The sequence below is a fragment of the Palaemon carinicauda genome, chromosome 12, assembly GCF_036898095.1.
Source record: "Palaemon carinicauda isolate YSFRI2023 chromosome 12, ASM3689809v2, whole genome shotgun sequence".
Taxonomy (NCBI): Eukaryota; Metazoa; Arthropoda; class Malacostraca; order Decapoda; family Palaemonidae; genus Palaemon; species Palaemon carinicauda.
This window is the reverse complement of record NC_090736.1, coordinates 136,340,887-136,360,167: the sequence shown is the minus strand read 5'-3', so window position 1 is coordinate 136,360,167 and position 19,281 is coordinate 136,340,887. Positions and strand designations below refer to the sequence as shown.

At 36.1% G+C, this 19,281-nt stretch overlaps 1 long non-coding RNA gene across 2 annotated transcripts in view; it reads right to left on the bottom strand.

The window, feature by feature from the left end:
* LOC137651309 (uncharacterized) overlaps positions 1-19,281 on the bottom strand; it is a 69,721-nt gene that overhangs the window by 46,796 nt on the left and 3,644 nt on the right. Inside the window, exon 1 of one of the 2 annotated variants that reach the window (XR_011046079.1) lies at positions 12,525-12,657. The exons of the other annotated variant lie outside the window; for it this stretch is intronic. This is a non-coding gene — a long non-coding RNA (uncharacterized lncRNA). Of the gene's footprint in view, positions 1-12,524; positions 12,658-19,281 lie in introns of those variants that run through there. 2 annotated transcript variants of the gene reach the window in all.

The following is a 19,281-nucleotide window of genomic DNA, read 5'->3' as shown; positions in this document are numbered from 1 at the left end:
GTAAACAAGAGGAGGAGAAATAAGATAGAATAGTGTGCCCGAGTGTACCTTCAAGCAAGAGAACTTTAACCCAAGACAGTGGAAGACCATGGTACTGAGGCTATGGCATTACCCAAGGTTAGAGAACAATGGTCAGAATAGCAATCGAGTTGTAACCTAAGATAATGTAGAAAATAATTGTTGCTGTTTTCTATATAAATTGAGTAAATGTCTACCTCAGAGATGAGTAAAATCAGGCATAATTATAAAGGACTGTTCCTACGGAAAAAAACTTTTATTTAACGCTCTGATGGATAAAGGAATGCAGAACAGGGATAAAACTAAAGGGGCCCTCAGTAGAGCGCAGACCTCCGCCACAGCAGCTTATCTCTCCACCTTGACCTTTGACCTTAACATGTATCAATTGGCGTGGATTTTCATACACTCAACAATAAACCAATTTTGAAGTATCTATAATCTATAACACCAATGTCCAAACTTATGGCTGAATACGTGAGTTGGACATTTTGCTTGACCGTGACCTTGAACTTCCAATATTTAATCCTTTCCAGGATTTTACATGAAAGTTAATCCCTGCTAGTTTCATTATTCTAAGATTAAAATTGTGGCCAGGAAGCTGGTCACAAATACACACACAAATGGGGTAAAACATAACCTTTCAAACTTTGTTGGCAGAGGTAAAAAAAGAAAAAAAAAGTCATACCCTTTTTATACACGTCATTACAAAGGTTAAGACATTTATTCTTCAACATATAATGAATCTGTCCTTGGATCATACCTCGCATGTCCACCAATGGTTGTTAAAATTGGTTCTGTAGTTTCTGTGCAATGTTGTTCGCAAACAAATTATTTGTCATGTAATTAACATTGTGATTATTTCAAAGTACTGCTGTGTACCTGTACTTTGGATACAAATTCCTCCTTGGGTACTGTTATGTATTTATGTTGATAACTACCTATTACAAGAGGTTATATTTGTGTTTACAGATACTTACTACTCATTAAGCATAACTACCCTGTTAACTATCTTGTCTTCTTTTAAACTGTATATCATTATAAATTAGCCTTAAAAATAAAGTCATTCAGGAAGGATCTATCTGAGTTTCGTTTCCATCTAAATATACTTCAATGGCGACGAGGAACTGACTCACGAAAGGGAAAATTAAGGATGGCGCATTTGGGTAATATAGCAGCATATGACAAATCCGAGGACTTTGAAGATTATGTCAAAAGGTTTGATCAGTTCTGCTTAGCAAATGACATAACGGAGGAAGATAAGAAACGGGCAGTTTTCTTGAGCGCCGTCGGCGCTCCTACATATGGACTTCTGAAAACATTGCTTGCCCCTAATAAGCCCTCATCAAGGACTTATCAAAAACTTACTGAGCTTTTGAAAAATCACCTCCACCCAAAACCCATCCTGATAGCTGAACGTTTCAAGTTTTACAATAGGAAACAACGTCCAGGAGAATCCATCACTGATTATGCAACGGAGCAACGGAAATTGGCGGAAACATGTCAGTTTGGTGCGTTTCAAGAGGAAGTTTTAAGAGACTTGTTTGTTATTGGATTGGCCAACCGCTCGGCCCAGAGGAAACAATTAAGTGAACAGGAGCTTGACTTAAAGAAAGCTTTTTCGATTGCGCTAAGTCAGGAAATGGCTGATGAAAACGTCACGAAGATTCAGGGTCAAACTCAGGAGGTAAACAAAGTTGTTGGGCCGACAGCTTCTCTCAAGTGTTATCGTTGCGGGAAGACAAACCATAAGGCTGATGTTTGTTTCCATAAGGATACCGAGTGTAATGGGTGTCATAAAAAAGGACACCTTCGAAGAATGTGCCGAATGGAAAATCACACCACAGTCAATCGAAATTTGAAATATGGAAGACAAGGAAGGAAACGATCGACGGTCAACATGGCAGAGGAGGAGACCAGCGGCTCGGAAGAAGAAACTACAGAGTGCAAACTGCAGGATGAATTGGTGCATACATTGAAATACTGTGTTAAGAAAATGAAAGCAAGACACAATAAGGTTCCAGAGATAATAGTGAAAGTTAAATTAAATGGGATACCAATTGATATGGAATTGGACACAGGAGCTTCTGTGTCACTGATCAGTGAAGAGTTCTACGCTAAACATCTGAAAAAAACAGTACTTCAATCCAGCGATATTGTGCTGAAAACCATGACTGGAGAAAAAAATAGAAGTTGTCGGGATGTGTTACATAACTATGGAAGTTCATGGACACAGAGTGGAGGAAGTGCCAGTGTATGTGGTACAGGGGAATGGACCTGCCTTATTCGGTAGGGACTGGCTGCATTTTGCTAAATTTGACTGGAAAAAGTTAGCTATAAATCATTTATATTCTGGTACTCTGAAAACCTCAAAGTTAGACGAACTGTTAAGGAAATATGGTGATGTCTTTGATGGTAAACTGGGTACAGCCAAGAATATAAAGGCTCATATTCGTGTAAGAAAGGATGCAAAACCAATCTTTTATAAAGCGAGGACAGTTCCTTATGCAATCAGGGATGCTGTGAATGCAGAACTTAAAAGACTAGAATTGGAAGGAATTATTGAGAAAGTTGAATATAGTGAGTGGGCGGCACCGATAGTGCCAGTTTCAAAAGACAATGGTTCTATTAGGATCTGTGGTGACTTCAAGGTCACCATAAATCGTTATGTGGAAAACCCTGAACATCCAATGCCAAATCCAGATGAACTTTACCAGCGACTGAACGGTGGAAAAACTTTCTCAAAGTTAGATTTATCACAAGCTTATCAGCAAGTGGAATTAGATGAGGAATCTAGGAAATATGTCACAATCAACACACCACTTGGTTTGTACAGATATACCCGTTTACCATATGGTGTCTCAGCAGCACCACAACTTTTTCAGTCTTTAATGGATAAAGTTCTGCAAGGAGTACCTTGTGGATGCAAGATAGATGATATTAGTCTTACTGGGAGAACCGAAGCTGAACATTTACACAATCTTAAAAAGGTACTTGAGCGGTTGCACATCAATGGGTTGAAATGTAATTTGTCGAAATGTGAATTTATGAAGCCCTCCTTGAAATATTTGAGTTTCATTGTGGATGAAGAGGGTATCCATATGACGGAGGATGCCATTGCAGCAGTCACGGATGCACCAAGGCCAGAATCAAGGTCTGAAATGCAATCCTTCCTGGGGCTGGTAAACCATTACCGTCGTTATGTGCCAAATCTCTCATTAGTCGCAGCACCTCTCACTGAATTACTGCATAAAGACAGAAAATGGCATTGGTCAGTAGAGTGTGAAAGAGCTTTTTCCGAGATTAAAAAAATGCTGACCACTGAAACAGGAGTATTAGTGCACTATGATTTGAGTAAACCTGTGACGTTGGCAGTAGATGCATCACCCAAAGGACTTGGAGCAATGCTTTCCCATATCACCAGTAACGGAAAGAGACCAATTGCTTATGCATCAAGGATGTTAACACCCACTGAACGTAACTATTCCCAAATTGAGCGTGAGGGTTTGGCAATCATCTTTGGACTACGGAAGTTTCATCAATATTTATATGGTCGTAAATTCACCCTTATTACAGATAACAAACCACTGTCATACATTCTGGGACCCAGGAAGGGCATTCCAGTCCTTGCAGCTGCAAGAATACAACGCTGGGCTATACAGTTAGCAGCTTATGATTATGACATTGAATTACGTCGTTCAACTGACAATGGAAATGCTGATGCACTCTCACGGTTGCCTTTACCAGATTGACTCCGATGCATCAGATAAGCTTGTAAACGGGACACAAGAAGCAACTGCATTTAACAGGCACCAGGTGAACTCTCTTCCTGTAACTGCGAAATCTGTTGCAAGGGAAACTTTGCATGATGCTGTACTGGCTAGAGCTTTATATTACACAAGAAATGGATGGCCAGACTCTGAGGACGTTGCACAGGAACTGAAACCCTTCCATAGCCGTCAGCGTGAGTTTTCAATTGAAGAGGGATGTCTTCTATGGGGTGCCAGGGTGGTAATACCGTCTAGATATAGAACTCAAATCTTAGAAGAGCTACATGGTGGTCATCCGGGGATTGTTAGGATGAAGGGATTAGCTCGCTTGCATGTGTGGTGGCCGAATATCGATCAAGATATTGAAAACACTGTGCAAGGGTGCTCGGCTTGTCAGGCTACTCAGCCAATGCCGACTCGTGCTGAGGGTAATCCGTGGAAATGGCCTTCCGGTCCGTGGAAAAGAGTACATGTTGATTTCGCAGGACCATTCCTGGGACAAATGTACCTCATTATGATTGACGCATTTTCAAAATGGCCAGAAGTACACCCAATGAAATCAATTACAACTATGAATACCATCGAGATCATGCGGCGGGTATTTGCTCAGCATGGGGTTTGTGTAGAGCTCGTGTCTGATAATGGAAGACAGTTTGTGGGTGAGGAATTTAAAGAGTTCATGACCCAAAATGGTGTAAAGCATATACTGATACCCGCTTATCACCCAAGCAGTAATGGGCAGGCCGAAAATACAGTAAGAACATTCAAACAAGGAATGAAAAGGGCGATGAGAACATTGCAATCGTGTAATACATCTTTAAATACCAAGTTGTGTCAATTTCTACTGACTTACCGAACTACACCTCACTGTACAACAAAGCGCACGCCTGCAGAGCTCATGGGTCGGCAGTTGCGCACTCGCCTTGATTTAATACACCCAGATGCATCTCAGAGAATTGAAAGAAAAGCCTCAGAGAACGAGAAACCAATGAGGGAACTCGATATAGGGGACGTGGTACTGGTTCGGGATTATCGTCAAAATACCAAGAAGGGCATATGGACTCGAGTTGTGGTTCTTAAATTGGGTCCATGTACATACAATGTACAAGTGGACGGTAACTTAATATGGAAGAGGCATATTGATCAAATGAGACTGATCTCCAATGACTCTCAAGATAGCAAAAGTGAACTCTTAGCACGTGATTTTTCAGAGTTGATCAGCTATCCAGACCCGCCATTACCAAAAGAGTTCATAAATACTCATGAAGAGTTAGGTGATGAAGTTGCAGGTGCAGAGAAGAATGAAATCCCCAATGTAGAAGAAAAGGAGGCGGCAGCTGCAGAAAAATTATCGGGAAATGAAAATGGTAAACCTTCTGATGACTCACCTGATGGATCGATATCTGAATTACCAAAACTTCGAAGGTCTAGCAGACAAAGTAGACCACCTGACTATTTTAGAATGTAAAATGATTAATAATATTATGCATGTTTTGTATTATTTATTCGAAGCTATGCCACCATTTAATTATTGATTGTTTATCCTTTTATTTGCTTTAATCTTTCATTCTTTTTCGCGAGGGGAAAAGGTGTTATGTATTTATGTTGATAACTACCTATTACAAGAGGTTATATTTGTGTTTACAGATACTTACTACTCATTAAGCATAACTACCCTAACTATCTTGTCTTCTTTTAAACTGTATATCATTATAAATTAGTCTTAAAAATAAAGTCATTCAGGAAGGATCTATCTGAGTTTCGTTTCCATCTAAATATACTTCAGGTACAAACCATCACGACTACCAACTTTGGTCAAAATCGGAACCGTACTTTTTGTGTACAATTGCTCAGAAACAAATGACGCCAGAGGGAATCCATAACCTTCGCAAAATCTTTGATTTTGGCGACGACAATTATTCAATATCTATAATTCAGCTCCCTAAAATGTACAGCATAGCTGTTCCTGCTCGAAAGACATATCACAAATAATCATCCACATGGATAGAGAATAGATAGAACAGATGAGAAAGCTAAGATGGTTTATGGGAATATCACTGTTTGAAAGATTGGAAAATGATGAAATAAGAAGAATGTCAGTGTAGTATTACTGAGATGATAAGGGTGTCACGACCGAGAGTGGTGTGGGCACGTGTTAAGGATGGATGGTGTGGGCACGTGTTAAGGATGGATGGTGCGGGCACGTGTTAAGGATGGATGGTGCGGGCACGTGTTAAGGATGGATGGTGCGGGCACGTGTTAAGGATGGATGGTGCGGGCACGTGTTAAGGATGGATGGTGCGGGCACGTGTTAAGGATGGATGGTGCGGGCACGTGTTAAGGAAGGATGGTATGGGCACGTGTTAAGGATAGATGGTGTAGGCACGTGTTAAAGATGGATGGTATGGGCACGTGTTAAGGATAGATGGTGTGGGCACGTGTTATAGATGGATGGTGGGGAGTGAGTGAGAAGGGCTTCGGATAAACCTATTAGGGGGAGAAGACCAAGTGGAAGGCAGAGAATTAGATGTCCTCAAGGTCAGGGATGATATGGAGAAAAGAGGTTTAGTGGAAGAGGATGCCTTTGACCAAAGGCATCGGAGAAGGCGCATCAGGCAACTGACCCATTAATGTAGGGATAACGGTGGGAAAGAAGATGATGGATAGTGTACACATCCATTACCTTTTGCCAGATGCATAAATGACTACCAGGAATGTTTAACCCTTTTACCCCCAATGGACGTACTGGTACGTTTCACAAAACTCATCCCTTTAACCCTATGGACGTACTGGTACGTCCTTGCAAAAAACTGCTATTTACATTCTTTTTTGCATATTTTTGTTAACATTATGAAAAACTTCAGGCATTTTCCAAAAGAATGAGACCAACCTGACCTCTCTATGATGAAAATTAAAGGCTGTTAGAGCAATTTAAAAAAAATATACAGTATTGCAAAATGTTCTTGAAAAAAAAATGCCTTGGGGTTAAGGGTAGGAAAATTCCAAATAGCCTGGGGGTAAAAGGGTTATTTGCATATAAAGCCAGCAACTGTGCAACAAAGGAACTGCGGTTCGTGCTACTAATCATGGTCTGAAATTGATAAATCACAAGATGACCTGTTTTAAAAATTTACAGTTCATGTATTCAGCTAAAACTAAAATATAATTATCAACCCTATCTCCCTGTGATGAAGAACATTGCATAAGTAAATATATGGATCTACATTTAATGTCAGTAATCTGTTGAGCTCTGTTCATAGATAAGACTTCTTTAATACTATCACTAACAAAATTTACATTTTTCATTGTTTTCAGAGTTAATATATGATACTTTAATTACTAAATTGGAATTCACTGTAAGAAATGGCGAGTGCTGGCTAGCTTGCCCTTTTCTCTATGTTTAATGGGGTCTGGCCCATGATAACTTATGCATCGATTGATTAAAATGTGAAGTATATTTTTCATTCCAAGGACATTGTTTACATTTGAGAGACTGATTGTGAGTTATTGCGCATGCATTGGGAAGTTTTCTGAGTATTTACAATAATGTAACTATTACCTAGTTTCTTTAACCAATTACTAGCTTCCAAATATTTATGCACAAGTTCCCAGATGTTGTTATACAACAGGTAAGTTTTTCCACCCTAACTTTCAGTTTCAACTATACTGTACTGCAATCATGGAAAGACATCTCCAAGAGGAAAGTAAAATCTATTTCAAAATTTAGTGTAATTTAATCTATATCAGCAATTGATTAGGATGAAAATGCTCTCCGCTCAGTGTATAGCTTTTGTTGCTCATGTGAAAGTAAAAAAAAAATAACCGAAAGTGACCCCGAGGGTGGAGTACACAGCACACATCCGTGTGCCGCTTGCCAGAACATAGGAGCAGTGAGATTACGCTTATTTGCAAGCAAAGTGAGCCACGGCCGACCAAACCCCTATTAGAAGGAAGTAAAAGAATCATAGAAAATTGTGATACTTTTAATTTTCATCAACTTACATGAACCATATATTTTTCCAACTGGTTATCTTGTGTTTATTTTGTATTTCTGACTATTATTATTGCTGCAAATCAGTCATTTTTGGCCTTTCCTCACCCCCAAAAAAAGAAAACCTGTTTTCTGACTGGTGTCCCCTGTAATTGTCTTTGTACAAAGGGGGTCCAAAAACTCATGAATGGGTGGTTTGTCCCAATAATAAAAGTCAGAAATGCATAAAACACAAGATATAGTAGGAAAAATATATGGTTCATATATCAAAGTATCAGTTCAGTTTCGCCTTTCCAGTTCACCAGTCAGAGACGTTACCACACCCGCCACAACAACCCTGTAGTTCTTTAATATTTTCCTTCTCTCGTCGCTAAGGTCTGGACAGTAAAGAATGAAATGAGAGAGGTCTTCAGTTTCTGCCCCCACACAGTTTACATTCTACCCTTGCTACTAATTCATGTCTTTCTATGATTTCTAATATGATTTCAGTGATCCCTTATGGTAAAGGACACACAGCAAATGAAGTAGGGTTAGGTAGGGAGAACCCTACAGTAGGTTAGGCCATATTCACTAGGCTAAAAGACTTGGCAATCAATGTAGGGTTAGGTGGGCATGCCTTAGGTTAGGACATCCTCTCGACTTATTACAACTCTGGCACAACGGCAATCAGGCGACATTTTCTATACCCAAAACAGTAACATACTTTATAAATACCTTAAAATATTCAAATTTTTCCTTATTTCCTTTCCTCACACTGGGGTATTCTCCCTATTGGAGCCCCTGGGCTTATAGTATCCTGCTTTTCCCACTAGGGTTATAGCTTAGCAATTAATTATAATAATTATAATTATAATTTTAATGAAAATATATATAGGGTATATATATATATATATATATATATATATATATATATATATATATATATATATATATATATATATACAGAGGGTTCTCAACATAAACATTTGGAGACAAACCCAAATGAAATCAAATCTCTTAAATTGTATAAAAATTCATAATAAATGCTCTTAATAAATTTTACATTTTAATGCAGTAAGCAAGAAAACATTTGCAATATGAAACGCGTCTATTTGTTGACCTATGCAAATGAAAAACGTAAGCGTATATACACTAAAACCGTAAGCCTTCCAATTGATATTAAAATTAGAAATAGCCTAGTGAGCAAAAGAGATGAACTTATGAGAAGAAACGAATAATGAAAATCGAATACCTCGAGATTTAAGGTTAAACAAATACAGTGATACCTCGGTAGTCGAACGACTCTATACTCGAACAATTCGGAGTTCGACCAAAATTTTCGAGAAATTTTTGCTGCGGTGCTCGACCAAAAATTCGGTACTCGACCAGCCGAACACGTGACGACCGCATGGGCTTTGTGATGATCGCGCCATCTCGGCCACTCTCGCTTGTTCGGGAAGCATCAGTTCTCTCGAGAGCGTCACTCAGACAACGCGCGATCAGCATTCGTTGTGATTTAGTGATTTTCAGTGCTTTTAATTGCTTTTTTAGCTTTCATAATGAGTCCCAAGAAAGTAATGAGTGTTAAGGGGAAGGAGAAGAGGAAAACAGTGCGAACAACGATCGAGTTGAAGAAGGAAATTATAGCGAAATATGAGAATGGTGTACGAGTGTCCGATTTAGCGGTAGAATACGGAATGGCGAAGTCGACCATTTCTACGTTTTTAAAGCATAAAGAAATGATTAAGAAGGCGAATGTTGCAACGGGAGTTACGGCGGTAACTAAGCAAAGGCCACAAGTGATTGAGGAGATGGAAAAGTTGCTTTTAATATTTATTAAAGAAAAACAGTTGGCCGGGGAAAGTGTTAGTGAAGCGTTCATTTGTGAAAAAGCGTTGCATATCTATGAAGAATTAGTGAAGAAAAGTCCGAGTACCAGTGAAAGTGATTCATTTACATTTAAAGCGAGCAGGGGTTGGTTTGAAAAGTTTCGTAATAGAACAGGTATTCATCGTGTTACTAGGCATGGGGAGGCAGCTAGTTCGGATCAAATTGCAGCCGATAAATACGTGGGGGAATTCGATCGGTACATAAATGAACAAAATTTGATCGCACAACAAGTCTTTAATTGTGATGAGACTGGGTTATTTTGGAAGAAAATGCCAGCCAATACGTACATTACCAAGGACGAGACGAAGATGCCAGGTCACAAGCCAATGAAAGATAGGCTAACATTGTTGCTGTGTGCAAATGCAAGTGGCGATTGCAAGATCAAACCCTTGTTAGTGTACCACTCGGACAACCCCCGGGTGTTCAAACGAAATAATATTTGTAAAAGTGCACTACCAGTTATGTGGCGCTCGAACACTAAATCTTGGGTCACAAGACAATTCTTTACTGAGTGGATAAACGAAGTGTTTGCCCCCCAGGTTAAGGCTTACCTCATTGAAAAGAGCTTGCCAATGAAATGTCTTCTGGTTATGGACAATGCTCCTGCACATCCTCCAGGTCTCGAGGATGACTTGAAAGAAGAATACAGCTTTATCAAAATCAAATTCTTGCCCCCCAATACTACTCCCATACTCCAGCCCATGGACCAACAGGTCATTTCAAACTTCAAAAAACTCTATACCAAGGCCCTTTTCAGAAAGTGTTTTGAAGTGACCAGTGACACGAAGTTGACCCTAAAGGAATTCTGGAAGGAACACTTCAGCATCCTCAACTCTGTTAACATGATTGACCAAGCTTGGCGAGGTGTGACCTATAGGACATTGAACTCTGCCTGGCGTAAGCTGTGGCCATCATGTGTCACAGAGAGGGAGTTTGAAGGTTTCCAACCAGAGGCGGGTCCAAGCACTGCTACCCCTGTAATTTCTGATGACACTGATGTCGTTGAGGAAATTGTTGTCATGGGCAGGAGTTTGGGGCTTGAGGTCGACAAGGATGATATTGATGAGCTTGTAGAAAGCCATTCTACCGAGTTGACTGTGGAGGAATTGTTGCACCTGCAACAACAACAGCAGCAGGATCTGATTGTGGAGCAGGAATCTTCAGAAGAGGATGAGGTAAGGGAGGATGTTCCAAGTTCTCTCATCAATGAAATTTGTTCCAAGTGGGCAGATGTGCAGGCTTTTGCTGAAAAATACCACCCAGAAATTGCAGTAGCAAACCGGGCAGTGCATATGTTTAATGATAGTGTCATGTATCATTTTCGAAAAATACTGCAGAGGAGGAAGAAACAATTAACAATAGACCAGTTTTTCACAAAAGAAAAGAAAGCTGCTACATCAAAGCCTGTTTCTCCTCCAAAGAAGAGACAAAGAAGAGAAGAAACCCCTGAAATAGATCTGCCCACCCTTTCATTGGAGAGAGAAATAACTCCTGAAGGAGAACTACCCCGCCACATCATGGAAGGGGACTCTCCTTCCAAGCAGTAACCTCCCCCTTCCATCCTCTCCACATCCATCCCTGTATGCCATCGAACCGCTGCTCAAAGGTATGTTCACTACAGTACAGAAAATGGTTTAAAATTGTTTTATTTTAGTACAGTAAATGGTTTAAAATTGTTTTATAGGATTTTCTGACCAATTTCATACACATTTAGATAATTATTGTTGTTTAGGTACACGTTTTATTAATATTTTGGGCCTGTTCGAGTGCTTGGGAACGGAATAGAATATATACCATTATTTCTTATGGGGAAAAAAAATTCGGTACTCGAACAAATCGGAGGTCGAACACGGATCTCGAACGGATTATGGTCGAGTACCGAGGTATCACTGTACGTCATATAAACTATAACTTATCAACATTTAGGATATTTGGAGCCTTTGTAGGGTGACGGCCAGATCCCGTAGAAAACGGGAATATTCTGAACTGTGGCCGTCGTTCTAAAAACGATTTTGGGGGGAGAAGCTAACTTTAAAAACCCGCCTGACCTATGCTAAAAGCCGTATCCTTACACAGGGGCTTCGCCACCCCGGACCCCCCCCCCCCCCTTTACACAACAGTTTCCTTACCTACGAGTACGACGGGAGAAGCTAACTTGAAAAACCCACCTAACCTATGCTAAAAGCCGTGTCCTTAGCCCCCCCCCTTACACAACAAATTTAAGATCCGTAGACCATTTCCAAACGTTTTTATTCTATACAAGATAACAGTCGGAGCGATAATAAGCAAATTAGGACGCTTGGCCGTAGCGCCACAAACTACCCAAAATTAGAAATAGCCTAGTGAGCAAAAGAGATGAATTTATGAGAAGTAACGTATAATGAAAATCGAATACCTCGAGATTTAAGGTTAAACAAATACGTCATATAAACTACTGTATAACTTATCAACATTTAGGATATTTTACTGTATTACAGGGCAATGTAACCTAGGAAAAAAAAAAACTACTTTTTCTTATATAAAAAAATTACGCTTCCTTCGAAAATGACACTCGTTCTCGTCGCAAATGAATTGTTTCAGAAATATATATCTATATCCTATAGGAAATGGGCTTTACTGAAATGGCTACCCGTGGCCATATAGGGTTACTTCCCACTGGATAATTTACATTACTAATTAAAAATGGTTAGTTTCATTTGACATGACTTCAGCCCGAATGTGACAGACACCTTTGACAGAGCATTATGCAAATTTAAATAAATACGATATAGAAGGAACGGGCATTGTTGTCACAATTTCCTACATCATGTATACACCACTTATTTGACAGTATGGATGGGATGTATGTATACCATCAAACAGTTTATGAAATCACTTACATGATGCAATTTTGGGCAGGATAATAATTGGCGTAAGAAAGTGGAATTAAAACCTTCCGTATTTCACTGTTTTCAGACTGACTGACAGTTCCAGTGAGCGCCTGAGCGAGTGAGCGGTGACCATGTTCCTGGTTCAAACTTCAAACAGTCACACCTTTCAGGTTCATCTTTACAACGGCTCCTCTAGGAATCTTGGGACGTATTTTAGAGTTTATTCTTTTTAATGTTATATAGATTTAACTTGAGTAACTCTTTATAGTCTAATCTCAAGATATTATATAGTATTTTTCATTAATTCTCTCTTCGTGTTTCTTATAATAATAATAATAATAATAATAATAATAATAATAATAATAATAATAATATATTGTGGACACAGTAATATAGGACGAACATATTAAGAAAATAAAATTACTTTAACTTATAGTCAGGATTTTATTCAGTTAAAATAAAAATTGATAATATAAATAAGTTAAAACTGCTTGCTGCTTTGCTCTTGTAAGGACCATTCATGAAAAAAACTATTGTCTAAGCTTTAAAATTCTTTCATATAAAATATATTCTTTTGTAAACTGGTACAGCAAAATACAATTATATACAAGAAATGGAATGTATTATATCCCATTTATGTTTTATTTCACTGTAAATTTAAAACTCATGAAGGGTTTCTAGTCATCTTGTTTGGTAAAACAAGTGGAAAAGGCATTTTCAGAATGCTAATGGTGACGTGGCAAAAAAAGAATTTGGTATTATGGCAAAAAAGAATTTGGTATTATGGCTTATAAAACATTAAAATACTATTCTAAAGGAAATGCTAAGTCTTAAGATTTAATATAGATGATAATTAAGGAATATTCCATCCTAGAGATAGCTAATTATAGATGAAAACCGTAAAATTTGAGATTTATTGTTAGCAGACGAATTAATCTAGGGAAACAAAGCTAAAGGGATAAAATAAAAACAAACAAATTGTCCTATTCTATCATGTAAATTTCAGCTTTAATTCTGATACGACTGTTCCTATGTTCCATTTAATGATTTATCGATATTTATTATTCATTAAAGGCTCGTAATCTCAAGAAATTCAAGGACATGGCGATGGCATGGGTACCTATTGGCAGTAAAAGTAACTATTTTTGTAAACATATTTGATACTATATGGCAACTTTGTATATGCAAAGAAGGTATTTTGTGCAAGCCATGCACTATCCTATCATTGGAGTATAAGACGAATACATTTAAAAATAAAGTTACTTTTATTTGGAGTTATAATATATCCAATTGTGAAGACAAATACTAAGAAAAAAATCAAAATAGAAAATTTACTAGCCACTTCTAGCAACTTTATACTTGCCCACGTTAGTCATCAAAAGAGATATTGTTCAAGTTTTAAAATTCTTGTATATAAAATATATCTTATATACAGAACTAATACAAAATATATCTATAAAAGATTATAAATTCTTTTAGATACCACTGAAGTCCTATTTAATTGTAAAATTAAAAATCTTGAAGATATTTTTCTCATTTCTTCTGGTAACACAAGTTGCTGAGTCTGTTTCAGAATTCCCTCTGCTATCTATTTTACCAAATATGATTAGCAGAACACCTTTAAGATTTCTAATTTTACAATTAAATAGATCATTATTAGTATCTAAGGACATTTTATTACGTGGAATAAATATATTTTGTATTATATTATTAAATAAAATATATTTTATATAGAAGAAATTTAAAACTTAAGACAATAGGTATTTTAATGAATACTCTCATATAGAAAAGTTGCTATTAGTTTTTTTAAATCCAATTTTTAAATAGTTTTCATCTTAGCAATTGAATACATTATTACCCCAAAGAAAAGTAATACTATTTTTAATAGATTCGTTTTATATTGCAATGATTAAATAGTGTATGTCTTGCACAAAATAGCCTCTTTGATATACAAAGTTGCAACTCGTATTAATTTTCTTGCAATATTTTAGTTATTTTTACAGTCAACAGGTGGCCATACCATCACTGTGTCCATGAATTTTTTTGAGATCACAAGCCTATTATGAATAATATATATCGATAAATCATTTATTAGAATAGATGAACAATATCTAAAAAAATAAAAATCAAATTTATAGAATGCAATAAGACAATTAATAATATTTTATTCTAATGATTTAGTTTCGTTTCCCAAAATAAATTCGTCTGCTAACAAGAAAACTCGATTTTTTTAATGTTTTCACCTAGATATAGCTGTCTCTAGATTGGAATATTCTTAAATGACTAATCACGTTATATTTTAAGGCTTAACATTGCCTTTATAATGGCTTATTGATGTTTTATAAGCCATAACACCCAATTCTATTTTTGCCACGTCACCATCACCCTTGGAAAATGCTTTACCACTTGTGTTACCAAACAAGATGAGTACAACCCATTAATAATTTCAAATTTTACAGCCAAATAAATCATTAATTTCATCTACGACATATTTCTCTAAGATATAAATGTATTATGTAGCACTATTCTCTAAAAAATATATTTTATATGAAAGAATTTTAAAGTTTAGACAATAGGTATTTGGATGAAGACTCATAGCCAAGAGAAAAGTTAGTTTTTTTTTTTCAAATTTATTTATATTATCTGTTATCTTAACACCTGGCTTGATTAGGTTTCCAAATTAAAGTAATTTTACTTATTAATGAATTATTTTTTCTATTTTTATTATTTATTTTTCTGAAGCTACTCATATGTACGAACATATGTATATAAGTATAGATACAAACGAATGATGTTAAATATATATATATATATATATATATATATATATATATATATATATATATATATATATATATATATATATATATATATATACATACATACATACCATTTCTGAGTGTAGATACCTTAATGTGGTGAAAAGGTTTGCGTATCGCCATGATAGCTATGCTATAAGAGTCAAAGCCACCCATACTAGGTTAGTTTGCTGTGAGCGATCAGACAAAAATCTCCCACCATCACTATACCGCAGTTGGCCAGTGGGGTGACAAAAAACTTGCCAAACCCCAGACATGATTAAGGACATGTCTTAGATTATTGTCCTCCAGCAGTGGACTAGAAACGGCTATATTTGTTGTTTGATATAAATCATATATATATATATATATATATATATATATATATATATATATATATATATATATATATATATATCCCATACCTCAATGAAGCCTCTTCTCCTAATAAGTATTGCTGAAATAATACCTAACAAACTTAAATAAAACGCCAATAAAACAATGATGTTAATGACTGAAATTAGACAATGGAAAGAAACACGGACAAAGAAAAGTAGATGTCATATATATATATATATATATATATATATATATATATATATATATATATATATATATATATATATATATATATATATATATATCATAATCATCATCGTCTCCTCCTACGCCTATTGACGCAAATGGCCTCGGTTAGATTTCGCCAGTCGTCTCTGTCTTGAGCTTTTAAATCAATACTTCTCCATTCACTATCTACTTCGCGCTTTATAGTCCTAAGTTATGTAGGCCTGGGTCTTCCAATTCTGCTGCAAATAATACATATGTAGGAAGGACTAAATAAAATAGGGAATGAATATAAGTAAACAGTTGTAGGCAGAAGAACCCAATCTTTAGCCGCGACCCCCAAAGTCTTAAAAGCAAAACTAATCCTTCCCTACCCCGTGTTTAATCCAGCTTAATTTCAGGTGTTCTTGTTTTAAGAGATGTAAAGGAAAGTGATCGAAAGAAGAAGAATCCTCTACGAAGTATTCTGAAAATGATCCTAATCCGGCGGCCTGATAACTCTTGCACGGGTATAGGTTAGTTTGCTGTGAGTGATCAGGCGAAAATCTCCCACCATCACCAATCCTTACTGGTCAGCAAGACGATGAAAACCCCAGGCCAGACGCAAACCCCAGTCATGAATAAGGACATCTCTCTCTGTCTCTCTGTCTCTCTCTCTCTCTCTCTCTCTCTCTCTCTCTCTCTCTCTCTCTCTCTCTCTCTATATATATATATATATATATATATATATATATACACTGTATATATATATATATATATATATATATATATATATATATATATATATATATATATATACATATATATATATATATATATATATATAGAGAGAGAGAGAGAGAGAGAGAGAGAGAGAGAGAGAGAGAGAGAGAGAGAGAGAGAGAGAGAGATCTAAGTATGTATATATATATATATATATATATATATATATATATATATATATATATATATATATATATATATATATGCGTAAAAATCACAGGAAAACGTGATGCTCAGATGCAGAAGAACCACAGGGAAAATGAAAATACGAAATATACGCTTAAGTCCTGACTAGTTTCGTGATACTTCTTCAGAGGACTGATGAAGAAGTATCACGAAACTAGTCGGGACTTAAGCGTATATTTCGTATTTTCATTTTCCCTGTGGTTCTTCTGCATATGTGTGTATGTATATATTTACATACCTAAATGCGTGTCAAGTTTATCTTTCTACGCTCTGGTTCTTTAAAGTATGTGTAGCCCGAAATAATAATAATAATAATAATAATAATAATAATAATAATAATAATAATAATAATAATAATAATAATAAATAAAACAAGTAAAAAGCATGACGTCTGAACGGTGGGGTAGCCACGCCATGACTTGTCTCACTGATCTCAGCCGTGTGTGCGTGTACTGGTTGGTATACATGTGCGTACGTACGTGTGTGTGTGTGTGAGCGGTGGAAACAGAAATGGTTCAAGCTAAAGGAAAGGTTTTCCAGTCGATCAGCTGATTGTCGGTGATCAAATATTCTTACGCATATCATATATATATATATATATATATATATATATATATATATATATATATATATATATATATATATATATATATATATATATATATATATATATATATATATATATATAGGTGCTACTATAGCGTGAGGTCTACCGCCATATGTCGCCTACCCAGGCAGAGGGTGAGGTCTACCACGCGACAAGCTTGGACCTTCCGCAGCCTAAATGCCATGGGGTACCAGCATTCTACAGTGAACCACCAGCAATATTATGTGGATCCAGCGACAGGAGCACACACACAGGCAATTGAGCGATCGTGGTTGGACGCTAAAACGATGATTCTGAAGAGATTAATGCGAGGTGTTGGTCGTCAGCTGTTCCAGTCTCATCTTGATTATTTTTGCTGGAAGGTGATGAGAAAAAATTCCAATCATCTATTTGGTCTTTCTTAGAAGATGTACTAAGTGTGTACCGCTAGGATAAATGTATGGAAATATATGATAACATGTTTATTTTTACCTTTATTCCTTTTTTTTAATGTAATTAGAAATCCAATTATCTATTTAAGTAATTTCTAAGATATGTTTAAATTAAGTGTTTATTGCTTAAACAAATGTATGAAATGTGTTTTATCTATGAGGGACGAATAATTTAGCAGTAGACCGATAACATGTTTATTTTTACTTTTATTCCTTTTTTATAATGAAATTAGAAATCCAATGATCTATTTAAGTCATTTCTAAGATATGTTTAAATTAAGTGTTTTTTGTTTTGTATGGCTAGAATAAATATGGAAATATATGATAACATGTTTATTTTTACCTTTATTAAATTTTTTTTCAATGTAATTAAAATTCCAATTATCATATTAAGACATTTTTAAAATATGTTTAAATTGAGTGTTTATTGCTTAAGCAAATGTATAAAATGTGTTTTATCTATGAGGGACGAATAATTCAGCGGTAGACCTCACGCTATAGTGCTAACGGGAGGTAGACCTCACGCTATAGTGTGGTAGACCTCACGCTATAGTAGCACCTATATATATATATATATATATATATATATATATATATATATATATATATATATATATATATATATATATATATGTGTGTGTGTGTGTGTGTGTGTGTGTGTGTGTGTAGAGAGAGAGAGAGAGAGAGAGAGAGAGAGAGAGAGAGAGAGAGAGTCTCTCTGCGCCCTGAATCATTAATTTTTCTACCCAGAAATAATAATAAAAACAATAACAATAAAATAATAATAACAACAATAAATGAACGAAACATCTTACTTTCTTCGTGAGAGAGAGAGAGAGAGAGAGAGAGAGAGAGAGAGAGAGAGAGAGAGAGAGAGAGAGAGAGAGAGAGAGAGATGGGCTTGTTTTAGGCATGAAAGAATATCTGTATTAATATTATTATTAGCTAACCTTCAACTCTAGTTGTAAAAGCAGGTTGCTATAAGCCCAATAAGACCTCCAACAGTGAAAAATAGCCCAGTGAGGAAAGGAAATAAGGAAATAGATAAATTACAGAAGTGAACAATTAGAATAGAATATTTTATGAGCAATAACAACATTAAAATGAAGTATACAAAGTATAAAAACTTAAAAAAAAAAAGAGCAAGAGAAATAAGATAGAATAGCGTACCCGAGTGTACCCTCAAGCTAGAGAACACTATCCTGAGACATCGGAAAACCATGGTACAGAGGCTAATAACAACAACAACAACAACAACAATAATAATTTCCAATAAACGTGAAAGCAATTCATGGCGAAGTACATTCCGCAAGAATGTACAGTACAGTAGAGTACATTACATGAGATTGAAAGTACATAAAAGTACTTTGGCACTGTGCTTAAATAGCCACCTATCCAAAGATGACAAATTTGAACGG